Source organism: Spermophilus citellus (genome assembly GCF_964194105.1).
Source record: "Spermophilus citellus genome assembly, chromosome: 1".
Classification (NCBI taxonomy): domain Eukaryota; kingdom Metazoa; phylum Chordata; class Mammalia; order Rodentia; family Sciuridae; genus Spermophilus; species Spermophilus citellus.
This window is the reverse complement of record NC_138182.1, coordinates 68,429,137-68,446,305: the sequence shown is the minus strand read 5'-3', so window position 1 is coordinate 68,446,305 and position 17,169 is coordinate 68,429,137.

Here is a 17,169-nt window from a genome sequence, read left to right as displayed (position 1 = left end):
CCTCCTTATATCAGAGAAAACAGTCAGCATTTATTTTGGGGGGATTGGCTAACTTCACTTAGCATTATCTTTTCTAAGTCCATCTATTTACCTGCAAATGCCATAATTTTATTCTCTTTTATTGCTGAGTACTATTTCATTGTGTATATATGCCACATTTTTTTATCCATTCAGCTACTGAAGGGCATTTAGGTTGGTTCCACAGTTTAGCTATTGTGAATTGTGCTGCTATAAACGTTGATGTGGCTGTGGCTGTGTCCCTATAGTATGTTGTTTTTAAGTCCTTTGGTTACAGACCAAAGAAAGGGACAGCTGGGTCAAATGGTGGTTCCATTCCCAATTTTCCAAAGAATCTTCATACTGCTTTCCATATTGGCTGCACCAATTTGCAGTGGTGTATGAGTATACCTTTTTCCCCACATCCTCGCCAACACTTATTGTTGTTTGACTTCATAATAGCTGCCATTCTGACTGGAGTGAGATGAAATCTTAGAGTAGTTTTGATTTGCATTTCTCTAATTGCTAGCAATGATGAACATTTTTCATATATTTGTTGATTGATTCAAACCTAAGTTCTTTAAGGATCCTGTTTACTTCATCTATGATGATAGATGGCACCACTAGTGAGGACTACTGCCATTTACTATTATTTTTTAAATATTTTTTAGATGTATGGACATTTATTTTATTCATTTATTTATATTTGGTGCTGAGAATCGAACCCAGTGTCTCACACATGCTGGGCAATCTCTCTACCACTGAACCACAGCCCCAGCCCCTGCCATTTATTTTTTATTTACCTTGGGCTTTGGGATGGTGGTGAGAAAAAAAATGGAAATATATTCCAACTTGTAAAAGTCCATGTTTTCTTTAAAAATGTAAATACCAATGAAATCATGCAGCTTTAGTTCAAGTTAAAACAAATGGAAAATTAATAGTGATAATTAATATAAAAATATAGAATCTCTAGGTCATGGTACAAACTATATAGTCCTTAAATGCCCAAATCTTAACCCTCCAAGAGACCTCAGAAATGACATAGCCTATGTTATGTATAGGCTGAATATGTGTGTGTGTGTGTGTGTGTGTGTGTGTGTGTATGCGCATGTGCACGCACACACATGTGTATTCTGAATACTTCAAAGTTGAGTGTAGATGCCAATAGTTCAGTGGTGGTGTTGAGGGACATCATTCCATAGCTTGCCATAAGACCCCTCCTCCTTGCTCATCAGCTGCATCTTGCACTTGTCTGTGCCTTTGAAGATATTTGAGTTTGTAATTCCATCCAGTCCAACTTACCTTCCAATTAAGCACATCTGCCAGGTGGTGACCCAATCTCTGCTTGAACGCTCTCAGGGATGGGGAATAGAGAACTTATTAAAATTTCAGGCAGCCTTCCCTGTTAGAAAGTTTGCTGAGATGGAGCAGCAACTTGATTCCCAGTATCTTCCGCCTAGTGGTTGAGTCACGTGGAAAAAGCCTAATCCCTCTTCCACACAACAAAACTTCAGATAATTGATGGGATCTATCACGTCTCTTCATTTCATTCCAGAGCTTTTCTTCTCAAGGTTAAACACCCTCAATTTCTTTAATGTCTCTCATTTGGCATTCACTGTCCTGATAATCCTCCTTTGAGTGAATGTAATACCATTTGTCAATGACCCTTACAAAATGTGTTTCTGAGAGGGAACATGGTGATCTACATGTGGTCTGCCCAGCCCAGGGTAGAGAGGGGCTATTAACACCCGTGTTCTGGACATTATGCTTCCATTAATGAAATTGAGGGCTGCATTAGCTGTTTTTAAGCAGTTAGTAACAGGAATGAAAATGATGGTTGAAGCATGAAATGCAGCTTGACCATGTTGGAAGAAGTCAGTGAAAGTAACACAGGTGCACCTTAACCTTGGGAAGAATTCTCTTTTCAAAAGATGCAGGAGATTATATAAGGCACATATTTTTCTTAAAATCTGAGACGAATGAAGAAAAGCTACAACGGATGTATCTGGGTTGAGAATGATTAGTTCTACTGCAACGTTATCACATGTGTTTTGTAATTGAAAAATTGTTTAAAAACATTGTCAACCTGTGCATACTACTACGGGCTGGGGATGTGGCTCAAGCGGTAGCGCGCTCGCCTGGCATGCGCGCGGCCCGGGTTCGATCCTCAGCACCACATACAAAGATGTTGTGTCTGCCGAGAACTAAAAAATAAATATTAAAATTCTCTCTCTCAAAAAAAAAAACAAAAACCTGTGCATAGTACTACTATGATATATAACATCTATCCCCTGTATTTCTGCATATTTGATTTTACTTATAAAAGCAATGCTCAGATACACATGTACATTTTCTGATATATAAAGTCATCTTTATAAATTTGGCCAGGGGAATAAATATTGTCATCTCACTTTTGCAAATGTTTTGCTTTGCCTTCCTCAATTTTATATTCTTTCTGTTTCCACAATCAGTGTCTGTGATCATTGTTTAAAGGTAAGACCCAGTCTGAATCCAGTCTATTCAGATGGGACAGAAAATACTTGAGTATTTTAGCATCAGTGCTTAAGTCTAGACACTGGTGGGATGGGTGGATGCTTCCAGGGCAACAGGAGAGTTTTCATGTTATCGCTTTCAAGTACCTTTCTCCTCCCCATCACCAGTTCTCAGAGGGGAATTTACTATAGAGCTAATGGGTTTTAAACTGCAGGATTCTAATTGTATGTACACCTTACAAGTTGCTGGGAGGAGTCCTGACTTTTAATGCTCATAATGGCATATTCCTTTGCTCAGAGGACCTCTGAGCTGGATGAGTCCAGGCCTGCAGCTCAGTACCTACCTGTATATCCTCTTCCCTTGTCCATCTAGCAGGTTCTTGGTCTGATTTGGGGCTGTGGGCTCTGCCTTGGTCGCATGCCCTCATTCAAGGTAGTGCAGCATTTCTCTGCTTCCTTTCTGCTTCGGATATGTCTCTCCTCCTTTCATCTTTCTGGCTTCCTATAAGGCTCTAGCTTCGGAATCCATATTATTTTCATCTAATTCCTAACAAATTTCTTAGTAACTTCCTAGAGCTATTGGTAACCCTGCCTGTACTCTGGCTTCCTTATTTTTTGTGGGGGGGGGGGAGAGGGGTACTTGGGATTTAACCCAGGGGCAATTTATCACTGAGTTACATCTCCAGCCCCCCACCCTCTCTATTTTTTTTTTTTTTTTGAGACTGGGTCTTACTAAGTTGCTTAGGGCCTCACATGCCGAGGCTGGCCTTGAACTTGTGCTCTTCCTGTCTCAGCCTCTGGGGTTGCTGAGATTACAGCTGTGTACCACCATGCCTGGTTGGCTTCCTTAGTTTATAACCTCAACTTCAGAGATTTACTTCCTACTTTCCCCTGTACAGTTATGATGCCTACTTGATTCTTGACAGCAGGATTAAAGGATGGTGTAGTCATCTCATACCTTCAACCATGAATACTGTAATGCTTTAAATACATATTAGGAGCACAATAAATGTTTGTTGATTAAATGAATCAATAAATTTTTGAAGAGTGTAGCTATAAAATCAAGAATGATAAATAGAGCCAGAATGAGATTATGTCCAGGGAATAGTAATTGGAAGTTATGATCAGGAAGACATTTTATCAAATGATCATTCAAGTTCAAATAGTATTCTCCCTTTTGATCGGTTCTAAATATAAATGATGTAAATAAAGGTTGGAATTTGTAAGTTTTCTCTGTACTGACAGGATGTACTTGTTGGCCCTGACATTATTCTTGAGATATTTTAAAGCTGCACAGTATCATTTAACATCTGAGCACTACCTCATTTCCTCATCCCTTGAAAAGATAATAAGTTTCACAAAGCAATTCAGATCATATCTAAAATTTCATTTTGACAAGTAGATACTGGAATTAGAGAATATTTTATTTACATTGTTAGCTCAATTATAGTTATTAAAGAGTTACCCAAAGCTGTTTCAAGAGACCTGATGCATTATACCTGCAATATGTTTATATATACCCACATGAACGCACAGACATACCGCTAAAGGGAGTTACACTGGAGTTTTCGTGAGCACTTGAGGATACCTAATGACTTGAGAGTGTCCGTGCTGTTTTTGAAGGATGCTAACAAGCTGGCATTATGTCATGTTCTCTCCTTTGAGAGTTGTGAGTGCACACATTGTCAGAGAACTCACGGGAGATTTTGTCCATAAAAATAACTGTGATGTGGCTTGAAGCACAGCTTTTATGAGACTCTTTGATTTGTTTCCCAAAGGTCAAGTTCAATCCTGGTAGCTTGCTGTAGGAATGTTTTAATTTTTATTTAGTAATTTCTACTTCCTCTAACTGCCTTGCACATCCCATCACCCAGCAAATAAAAATCCAAGCAGTAAAGTTTGTTAGCTAGGCATACTCTGTAAAACACGATGATTTATTCTTTCAGTGACCTTAATGATAGTTTTAGGGTAGTAAATTTTTTATTACAGTAAATTATTTATTGCAGAGAGGCATGTGAGTCAACAAGGAATGCGGAAATAATAGTGGGGAAATTTATGTTGTTTTTCTGAAGAGTTATGGTTCTGTGCATCTCTACCCCCAGCCTTGTGCTTCTAACTAAAACTTTCCATTATACGAAGTAAATGCTCAAGATAACATGGGATAGATGGGGTTTATACAGAGGGGGGGGACTGCACACTCGTTCTCCAGGGGGATTCCTGAGAGGGGCTTCTAGCATTCTTTACACTTGTTCTGGAGTCCAAGAACGCATATGTGCTAGAGACCCATTACAGTTGCTACCATCCAGAAAGATCAGAATTCTAACATTTTTCAGGTTCTTAGAAGAGACATGAAGGCCTTCAGTGGATTTTCAAGTGTGTCTAGCTTGGGACATTGGGGCAGAGGAATCATGATGAGTAAGTCACAATTTAGCATCTACAGGGAGAAAACTATCCACTGTTTTTAATTATGCATCATTAGAAACAGGCATTTTAAATATCTACTGTACAATGAAAATGAATGCATTTAATAAGAACGCTGAGATACTCTGAGATCTTGAAATCTTTTAAATCTTTAAATGAAATGCCAGATGACTTTAAAACTGAACGATTTCACTTATTTTCTTATTCCTTCATGTATTTATTTAGTAGTTACTTCCATTTACTGTAAATAGTAAATTACCACAAACTTTCTATTAACCATGGCACTGGATTAGGCAGGACTGTCAATGACGTTACCAAATAAAATTGTACAATATACAACATTTGGCTTTCACTTAACCCAGAAAATACATTCTTACCTTTTAAATAAAGAATATCATTAAATACTTCAAGATTCCATAATTAGTCATGTATTTTTTGGGACAAAAGTCCATTATTCTTTCTATTATTTTATATGAGTCATTGTGTTACTTTGTATTAATGAAAGAAAATGATCTTTCTGCTATTGTTTCCCAGGATCCTGAACATACTACCAGGCATATAAAGACCATTTAATAAATATTTATTGAATAAACAAGTAAATGACTAAATAAAGTTATTTCTCAATTTGGTGAAGTATACCTTCATGTTTTCCAAAAACAGTGCATAATTTACCAACTTTTATGGGCCCCATATATCTGCAAATATTTTTTTGTTGCTTTAAGAAGTGAAAGCTAAATTGGCCAGCATGAAAATCTGGCATCACAAACATTTCCCTTCAACCATGGAGAGATGTCACATCCTTTGTCATTTTACACAGTTGTTCTTTAATCTCAATTCCATCTCCTCTTATGTTTTTCTTCTCCTGTCCTATTCAGATCATTTGATTTTACGTATTATTGAGAATCAAGCAGTTTTCTAAAATAAGAAAATTCTAGTTCTGACAGTACATCATTTCTAAAGAACACATTCACTTTGAATTTTTAAGACAGCACTCAATTTCCTTCCATCTATAGTGCTGTGTTGTTTTCGTTGACTTTTATCATTTTGATGGAGGAGAGATCTATGCCCTTCTAGTGTTCCCCATTAGATGACTTCTATGGCTTTCACTTAGCCCAGATATTTGTGTGTAGAGAACAAAGCCTTTGAGACCCCAGGATATTTGTGTAGAAATCAAAGCCACTGATCCTATTATTACTCAAGTCAGAATGATGAAAGGTGCTCAACATCATTAGTCATTAGACAAATGCAATTTGAAACCATAATGAGATACCACTGTCTACTCTAAGACTGGCTAACATGAAAAAAAAAAATGAGATCCTACCAAGTCTCTCTAAGGACGTGTGAGGCAGCAGAATGCTGCCAGTGGGAATGCAGAATGGTACAATCACTTCTTAAAACAGCTTAGAGCCTTTCTAAAAAGCTTAATGTACCGTACCAAATGATCCAGCCAATTCATTTCTAAGCCTTTACCTGTTAAAAATAAAATACTCATTCAAAGACATGTATTTGAGTGCTTGTTATGGCTTTATTGGTAATAACTAAAACCTGGAATTCAAGGATATATCTAACAACCAGTGAGTGCATGAACAAAGTCTGGTGTATTCATGCAGTTGAACACTGCTCAAGGATAAAACAGATGAATTATTGAAGCATGCTACAAAGTAAATGAATCCCTGAATAAGCATGTTGTATGAAATAATCTGGACAAAATAGGATAAATAGTGAATGATTTGTGTCAATTCTAGAAAATGCAAATTAGGTATTATGATAGAAGGCAGATCAATGGTTGCCTGCAAGTTGTTGAGGCATATGGAGAGAGGTGGGAAGGAAAGATTGCAAACAGGTGTGAGTGAACTTTTGGTGGTGAACAATATGTCCATTACCTTGACTGTGGTGATGACTTTCATGGGTGCATACCACGTATCCAAACTTACCAAATCATATACTTTAAAAAAATACAGTTGTTTATTTACCAGTTACATTTCAAGTACATGGTTATAATCCATGGCCAAAAGTCTGTAAAAAGTTTGAAATGATTGTTGATCAATTGTATTTTTTTTCTGTGAAGTATCTGTTCAATTCCTTAGCCCATTTATTGATTGGGATATTTGGTTTTTTTTTTCTTTTTTCGGTGTTAAGTTTTTTGAGTTCTTTATATACTCCAGAGATTAATGATTTATCTGAGATGTATATGGTGAAGATTTTCTCTCAAACTGTAGGCTCTCTCCTCACTTTATTGCTTTCCTTTGCTGAGAAAAAATCTTCTTAATTTGAATCCATCCCATTTATGAATTATTGATTTTACTTCTTGCACGTTAAGAGTCTTGTTAAGGAAGTCAGATCCTAGGCTGATGTGGTGAAGATTTGGGCCTATTTTTTTTTTTCTTCTATTAGGCTCAGTGTCTCTGTTCTAGTGCCTGAGTCTTTGATCCACTTTGAGTTGATTTTGTGCAGGGTGAGAGAGAGAGTTTTAATTTCATTTTGCTACACATGGATTTCCAGTTTTGTCAGCACCATTTGTTGACTAGGCCATCTTTTCTCCAGTGAATGTTCTTGGTACCTTCATATAGTATGACACACCCATATTTATGTGGGTTTGTCTCTATGTTCTCTATTCTGTACTGTTGAGAGCCACAGCCAAAGGGGCTCCAGCAAACTTCCAGCTGCCAGCTAACTTCCAGCTGCCGGCTGATGATTGGCTCACAGCGGCCCCAGCAACATCTAGCTGATTGGCTCCTCTGCGGTGATGCTCATTGGGCTGTTTCCCTGCCCTTTCAGACCACGGAGCTGCTCATTGGGGGACTTCTTTGGCTCCGCCCATGTGACCCAGCCAATCGGCCTCAAGAGCAGGAGGATTGGGGGAGGTGGAGAGGCTGGTGTTGGAGAGAGAGGCTTGTGGGAAGCCGGTGGTGGCAGTTGGGCTCTGAGGGTTTTTTCCTGAGGAGCTGTTTTGTTTGGCGTGTGTAGTTCTAAAAATAAAGTTAGTTTCTTTTGACAAGTGGCTCCTGAATTGTGCCCAGCCAGACTGCGGCACTGTACCATTGGTCTACAAGTCTATTTTGGTGCTAACCCATGCTGTTTTTATTACTATAGCTCTGTAGTATAGTTTAAGGTCTGGTACTATATATGAAAAAGTGTTCAACATCTCTAGCAATTAAAGAAATGCAAATCAAAACTACTCTAAGATTTCATCTCACTCCTGTCAGAATGGAAATCATCAAGAATACAAGCAACAATAAATGTTGGCGAGAATGTGGTTAAAAAGGTACACTCATACATTGCTGGTGGGACTGCAAATTGGTGCAACCACTATGGAAAGTAGTATGGAGATTCCTCAGAAAATTGGGAATGGAACCACCATTTGACCCAACTATCTGACTTTCTTTTATACCCAAAGGACTTAAAATCAGCATACTATAGTGACGCAGCCACATCAGTGTTTATAGCAGCTCAATTGACAGTAGCTAGGGAACCAACCTAAGTGTCTCTCAATAGATGAATGGATAAAGAAAATGTGGTATATATACTCAATGGAATATTATTCAGCTTTAAAGAAGAGTAAAATTATGGCATTTTCCAGTAAATGGTTGGAGTTGGAGAATATCATGCTGAGAGAAATAAGCCAATCCCACAAAACCAAAGGCCAAGTGTTTTCTCTAATATGCAGATACTAATTCACAATAAAGTGGGGGGGGCACTAGGGAAGTATAACATTACCATAGATTAGGTAGAGGGAAGTGATTGGAGGGAAGAAGAGGGGAAGTGGGTATAGGAAAGATAGTAGAAGGAAACAGACATTATTGCTGTATGGATATCTGTGAATGCATGACTAATTTGATTCTGCAACATGTACAACATGTACTCAGAAAAATGAGAAATTATATCCCATCTATGTATGATATAACAAAGTGCATAAATGTATTCTATTGTCATGTATAACCAATTAAAACAAATTTAAAAAAATTTTAAAAAGTTTGAAATGTATTTCATTACGGTTTGGATATGGAATGACCCCCCCCCCCCCAAGCTCATATGTTGAAGATTTGGTTTAGCTGGTAGCATAATTGGGAGATGGTGGGAGATTTCAGAGGTGGGTCCTCATTGGAGAAAGTAAGTCAAGGCAGGGCGAGGGATGGGGAGTTGGGGAGGGACTGGCTTATCCTTGAAGGTTCCCTGTCCCCTTCCTTTCTCTCTCTGCTTCCTAGCTCCTGTGAGCTGAGGAGTTCTTCATTCCCTGCCATGATGTTCTGCCTCACCATAGGCCCATAGCAGCAGGGCCAAATGACCATGGACTGTAATCTCTGAAACCATAAGCCAAAATAAACCTTTTCTTCTTTAAGCTGATTTTCTCAGGTATTTTGTCACAATGATAAAAAAAAGCTAACACAACTTCCATGCAACTTTTATTAATAAAACTTAATGATAGCCTGTCACATAGAAAAAATGCTTTTTCTTTCAAAAACACCACTGTTAGTATATACAATAGTGTGAAAGAGAAAAAAGAGAAATAATTTAATAAAGAACAAAAGAAAATAAACCCAAAGAAAATATAGATTTTATTTCAGAAATTCCTGGAGAATTCCAGAGAAACTTGACCAGAAGTTGAAAAGATATCAAATAAAAACTGAAGGCAGCTCTGACTGTAAAAAGCTAAAAATAACTGAAGGATGATGGCATTTGTCATAAGAAGAGAAATTATTCTAACTTGTAGCTTATATTTTCAACTTCTTTTTCTATGTAGAATCATCTACTTGGAAGGCAAAATAAATGATTAAGAAGCAAAATTCTTTCTTTCTTTTCCTAGAAGTAACATGTTCTGAATATTTGTTAAAATATTTGAATGTAGGAAATGACCATTTTGAAGGAAAAATTAGCATTTTGTGAAAGTTGAAATGGACTCAAATAATGTTTCCTTGAAATTTGATTTGAGAAAATTGAATTACCAATTATAATCACTTAGGCTGATAAAGCCATTTTGTTTGTATTACAAATTGTCTAGAATGTAGGAAAAAGAACTCTATTAGCAGTTGGAAAGTTGATTCTCATCCTTATGTGGAAAAAAGAATTACAACGTATCTGGGCTTGTAGCCAAGTCAGGTAACTTCTATTGGTCCCAAATTCATTCTCTCTAATATCGAGTAGTTTAATTTAATTCACTTAAGTCCTCTCCAGCTCTATGGTTGAGTATTCTATATACTTAGGTTAAGGGATATAAGAATTTTCTAGATCATTTCTTAATTTTCCAAAGATAGAACAGAAGAGCAATACTGTATGGGTGATTTAAATAAATAAAAGGAAAACAATTGATTGTAGACAGCATAAAATTAATTTATAAGAAATTAATTACAATAATTATAATTATTACTAGTATTAGTATACTATAATATTTGTAACAGTTGCTAAAGATTATTTTCTTTAATTATTATTAATATCATTCTCATTATTTTCTAAGGTTCTTCTGCATTTATAATGAGCCTTGCTCACAAATTATGGTGAGTGCTATTTTAGGGTCAAATTGTACCTCACAATGTGCAAATGGTTCATTTCTCTAAATCTCTATAGTATTCAAATGTTGGTTAATTTTGAATTTAAAGTTCTATTTTTCTCTAATAAATTCACCCTTACATTCATACATGTATATGAGACTTTCTTGGGTTAGTATAACTTAAATAGAATGCTAGAAGTGAAGTAATTAAAAAGGAATATGAAAACATAGCCTATGGGAGGTTTTAAGAGAAAATTATATGAATCCATCTCTGCATAATTCTAATGATAGACATAGAGTTCTTGTTCTGTGTCTGTCTCTCCTATGAGATGGCAAGTCACACATTTATCTGAAAACCCCAAAAAACAGTCAACCAATAAAGCTACCAGGAATTAATTTGATGTTATATGTTACTATTTAAAAGTATTTCCCTTTGCAGGGCACGGTGGCATGCGCCTATAATCCCAGCAACTTGGAAGGCTGAGGCAGGAGGATTGCAAGTTCAAAGCCAGCCTCAGCAACTTAGCAAAACCCTGTCTCAAAATAAAAAGAGCTGGGGATATGGGTCAGTGGTTAAGTGTCCTTGGGTTCAATCCCTGGTACAAAAGAAAGAAGAGAGAGAGAGAGAGAGAGAGAGAGAGAGAGAGAGAGAGAGAGAGAGAGAGAGAATTATTTTTAACCAAATAATTCATTATTTTTAACCAATAGTGGTTAAAAATAATAAACCCATTATTCTATGCTTCCATTTCTAGGGAAACGTTTTGAACCATACCATGTTACTCCATCATGTTATCACATAGGTTACATAGCAACCTGGAAAAGGAATGTCTTAACATTTGTTTCTCAGTGTTTACTCAGTTGCCTGGACTCAACTGGATGGTTCTCTCCTAGTTACAGCTGGATGATATTCTTTTTTTTTTTTTAAGAGAGAGAGAGAGGGAGAGAGAGAGAGAGAGAGAGAGAGAGAGAGAGAGAGAGAGAGAGAAAATTTTAATATTTATTTTTAGTTTTCGGTGGACACAACATCTTTGTTTGTATGTGGTGCTGAGGATTGAACCCAGGCCACACGCATGCCAGGCGAGCGCACTACCGCTTGAGCCACATCCCCAGCCCAACTGGATGATGTTCTGTATTGACATCATTTGAAGGTCTGACTTGGCTGGAGGTCAAATATGGCTTCTTCATCACTGGCATGTCTAAGAGTGAGCTGAGAAGTGGGGGGTGGGCATCTCTCTCTTTCCACGTACCTTCTCTGTATGGTTCCTAGGCAGTTTGTCTTCTTATATGGCGACCAGATTCCTCCAGAGCAAGTATTCTAAGGAACCTGCTGAGGAGTGATGAGGTTGCTGATGACCTCTGTTCATGTGACATCATGCAGTATCTGCTTCATTGATTGTCAGATCAAGGTGAGGGAGCTACACAAGGGTGTATGTTGGGGTGAGGTTCTTTGGGCCGTCCTCTTTGGAAAATAGCTACCCCTCCACTTTGAAAATCCTAAGAACTGTAGAAGTTTGTGTAATTATTCTTCTTGGGGCTGCTATCTTTCTCCTTCCTGACTATGGTCACATATTTACTTCCATATACAAATAAGGGTGTTCTTCTCTACTTTAATCTTAATAATTTCCAAGGAAACTCTAATATCTTTGTGAATGACTCAAGTCAAGACAATTCTTTAATTCTGTGATCTTTACTTTTACATTATTCAATTATCTGACACATTTAGCAACATTGTGAAATATATCAAAACCTAACACTATATTACTTATGAAATATTAAACTTCAATTCATCATGCTGTCTTTATAGCAACCTGTCCTCTTAGCTCTGTAACAATAACATACCTGCTTTTGGACCTCAGGAGCCCTTAGGCTCTCCACTCATCTGTTTCCTTTTAATCTGGTTGCCTCTCCATGGATTCACTTTCTTTTCTTTCTGACTTTAATTCTGAAGTCTGTCATCTTGATCACTCCTTTGCTATGACTTGTTCCTCTACCTCTACTGATGTTTCTTCCTCTTCTGTCAAAGCCTCTTGTAAAACCATTACTTTGGATTGATTTAGAGGTGGTGATGGTGGTTGTTGTTCTTCTTCTTGCTCTTGCTCTTCCTTTCCTCCTCCTTCTCCTTTCTCTTCCTCCTTCTCCTCCTCTTTCTCCTTTTTTCCCCTTAAACTCTTATACCAGGGATTGAACCCCTGAGTTATTTACCCCTGAGCTACATCCCCAACCCTTTTTATTTATTTGTTTATTTTGTTTTATTTGGAGACAGGGTCTTGCTAAGTTGCTGAGGTTGGCCTTGAACTTCAAATCCTTTTTCCTCAGTCTCCTGAGTCCCTGGGAGTACAGATGTGCTTGTGCCATTGTGCCTGGCAAAGGTTCTGCTTCTTTATTCTTTTGCAAATAGGGACTATTTAAAAATGTATGCAACACAAAGCCCCTGCCATCTTAAAAGTGCCCTCTGATGTCATGCCATCCTACTTTCATGATATCCCAGTTCGAACCTGTGAAAATCAAGCTTCTTTATAGAGGAACAGATATTTACAGTTACCACTTCTTTACAGATTTGTTCTTTGTTTCCCCCAGATTAGCAATGACCTATAAATTTAATTGTTCTCTTGCTTTTTGGTGACCATTCTCTCCTAAGCAAGAAACACCTCTGTATCTTCTGTGATTTGTCCCCTCTCCTGATTTCATCCAATGTCTCTATACGTCCTACAGGGCCCTTCTTAGTGTCCTTTGTGTGCTTGTGTTTCTCTGTTCATTCCTTGACTGTTCACGTTCTCCACGTTGCTGCCTCAGCCCTCTACTGTTTGCTCTTCACCCTCAAGAGGTTACTTCAACGACATTCATGGTTTCAGTTACCACTTATATGCCATATTTTTAGTTCTAAATTCTGTCCTGAACTTGAGCACCATAAGCCAGCTGGTTCCTGGAAATCTCACTTATAGATTTTACAGGAATTTTGAGCTGCACATAGTCTAAAAATGCCCTAGTGATTTCCACCTAAAATCTATTTCTCAACTATGAAATAGTTGATGAAAATCCTGTCATTCATGGAAACTAGAAACATAGGAGTCAACTCTGACTACTACTTCTTATTTCAACATTTAATCACTCCAGAGTCCTGCTAATACAGATTCTTTTACCTCTGTAACATGCATTTCTAACATTAGAGAGTAGCAATGCTACTAAGTGATCATGATTGAAGTTGTCATTCTTCCTTTATGAAGGATTTGCAGTTAAATAGGCACTTATAAAGACTGCATGTGACCAGAACTCCAAAAATAGAGCAAACTTATCATGCCATATACCTTAAATATATACATTATTTTGTCTTAGTCTGTTTGAGCTGCCATGACAAAATGCCATACACTAGGTAATTTATAAACAACAAAAACTTATTCTGCACAGTTCCAGAGGCTAGGAAGTCGGAGATCAGGGCACCTACAGATTTCGTGTCTGTTAGGGCTCCCTTTTGGTTTTATAGATGGCATCTTCTCATAGTATCTTTGAATGGTAGAAGGGTTGAGGGGTCTGGGGGTCTCTTTCATGTCTCTTTTAAAGGTAAAAATTCCATTATTGTGTTTTCTGCTCTAATGACCTAATCACCTCCCTAAAGCTCCACCTCCTAATATCATTATCATGGTTAGAATTTAGGGGAAATACAAATATTCAATCCATAGCAAATTTCAATTAAAACAGTTGCTTTTTTTTAATGGAGGTGACTCTGCTCCTTCCCTCTCTATATTTATTGATAAAACACTAGCAGTCTTGAATGCATCCTCCCTTAGAATGGAATATCTAATGAAATGTTGTTAAAATATATCAGAAAAGAGAAAGACCCTATGTATTGACTCTTATTTCCTTGAATAATATCTGCAATTAGATCTCATAGAATGAGAAGAACATGGCCTTTGGAGTTAAGATGACACCTGCAAAGAATCTCTGAGAACCCTTTTTCCTCACAGCAGTGGATAATACTTATTTTGTATGGTAATATGAAGATTAGGCAAGATAATAAATGCCAAAATGCAGAGGTGCTAAATATTAATTATTTTCATTTCATTATTAATACTCTGCTGAGTATATTCTACATGTTGGTCTTGAACTGACCAGTCAGAGCTGTTTGAAAGACAGAGAGGGGCTGAACATGGCTGACATTGTGCATGCACAGCAGTACAAATCAATGCATATACATCCTTGTTACTGAGGCACCACTCAGTTCAAAACACAAACATAATTTTTCAAAAATGCTGTACAAATAACTTCAAAAATACCATTGGTGACTATTTCTCAGTTAAGAGGAAAAAACCTTCAGTGTCTTGAAACAAACATATATTTCATCAAACCACAGAAGCCTAACTCTTCTTGGAATTACAAAAGAGAATGTTGGTGAGAAGATTGGTAATGACAACTACACAAGGAAAGAATGACATTAATAAAGAAATAATTGAAGGGATTTGTTGCTTGTCATCTATAAAAAAGCATTACTTCTAACATAGTTAAAAATGCAATCAATCAACAAAATCCAGGACATTCTCTGGGGAGAGATGAGGAACTGTAGTAAGCCATGTGCTAACTGACTTAGAGAAGAGTGAACATGACTACTGGAATACAATTCACAGGAGCTTTTTATGTCACCATTGATGGTGCAATTTGCATTCCTAGAAGGTCATGTTAATAGTGATCACTGAGGTAGGTCTTTATAAAAATTGTGGAGCTCCAAGTTTTTTTTTCTGTCTAAAAGCTTGAGCATCAAAGAAAAAAATCCTGGGTTTCTCCTGTGTGAATGGACATATAAGTTAAACTTTTAAAAGAGCATTAGAATAAGAATTATTTTCATACTCAGAAAAGTCATTTAATGATTTTCAAAGCAACAAAGAGAATTTCATGAGCATGTTCTAATGTAATTTAAGATTGAATTTTTTTTCTAAATAGAATGGTTCTCCAAAGGGCCAGAATATTCCAAAAGATATAAAAGATCATCTTAGTTTAAATAAAACAGTTTCAAATCATAATGGTAAGGGTCTGTTTTGTATTTACAGTTTGACAATCTGACAATGTATTGGAAAAAGATCCAAACAATCACATCAGTTGATTTATTTAATTGCATAATTGTTGAACCTACTCTCTTTTCAGGCCACCTCTTTAATCATTCCAGTGAATCTGATGATGTGTGAGTGGTAAATATGCCTTCACAGAACCAGGAATGCTCTAGAGAGAAAAGAAGGAATTAATTTTAATGACTTCACAGGTAAGAGGGAAAGCAAATAGTCCTTTAAGTTAGAAAACTATAATTTTGGAAAAAGTTTGCTTAGATAATAGAAATTCGTATTAAGATTTCATAGGTTTAAGCACTTCTGGTAATGTTTGAATTGCAGGGATGGGACTATACGTTTTTTTGGACTAAAGCTGTTCCTTTTGATTATGCAACAAGAAAAAGCAAGTTTGTGGCAGGTCCATTGCCTTACATGAAATTTTAATCAACTGGTGAGAGAAGAATGAATTTCATTCAAAACTTGCTCAGAGTTTGAAGAGCTGACCTTCTACTATCTCCAGGAAGGCTTGCTGGCCCTCAGAGTCTATCCTAGTTAGTTTGTGCTTTCTGGGATTATGTCACTCTTCCAGCCACATCTAAAAAGACCCCAGTACACACTAGGTTTATTGATGGAAGTGAGATTTTCCTAGGGTCTTAGGGGCACTTGTGCCTGGATATCTTTTGCCCTCTGAATTCTATGGCTTGTAGTATTATTTATATTGTGATGACAATCTGGACATAACTATATGTTTTCAGAATCATCACTTCTTTTTTTTTGTTAGAGTCTTGATATTTTATGTTTCAAAATTATAGCTCATTCTAAATGTTCTCTATATTTTATTAATAAGAAGGGTAAGCTGTCTAATAATGGACAATGTAATATTTTCACTAACAAGTAGAAGAATAAATATGCTGTTCCAAGAAGCTATCTCAAAATCAACTTCTAATTTATTCTTGGACTTAGTTATGTTTGGGGGTTTGAGAGGAGAGAAAGAGAGATTAAGAATTCTTCTTCCCCATCTACAAATCCCAGATCAATAATCTGATACTAATTAGAATTTGTAGGCTATTAGAAAAGCCTCCAGAGAGTTGTGTGTGTATGCTTCCAGTATCCCTTTCCAAATAACAGTTTCTGGAGTTGCCTTTTGTACAATATATTTACTTAAATATGAATCCATATTCATATTTACAAAGTTGGATGCCCACATCTTAAAATAATTGAAGCTGGAAAATGCCATTTGGGAGGTGGTAAATGGTTTCTAAATTTCAGAGCTGAAGAGGGGATTAACCTTCTTCTGTTATGGGAGGGGCCAGTTTTGTGAGTAGTTTTAATCAATGAAATATAAAGCAAGTGTCTAACTCATAGTACTTGGGAAATCCAGGGCATAGAAATAATTCAAATACACATACTACCTTAGACTGAAATGTTAAATTTGGTGTGTAGTTATAAAGATATGCTCTAGAAAAATCTAATATACTTCCCCTAAATATGGGTTTTGGCTATACTTCCCCTGAAAATTAATGTCTGTCAATGACAGATGGACTTGTGTCTCTGTCATCTTTTCTTCACAATTGTTAACTGATGAACAGCGGATTGGAAGATATGTAGCATAATTTTCTTCTGAAAACATAGAGAAGAATCTAAAGAGGAATTGTGTGGGTTATCATGTGATGCATCCCAAATCTTGGAAATGTGCCTTTGATTATTATAAAAGGTTACAAATATTTTTTATTGTTTTTCG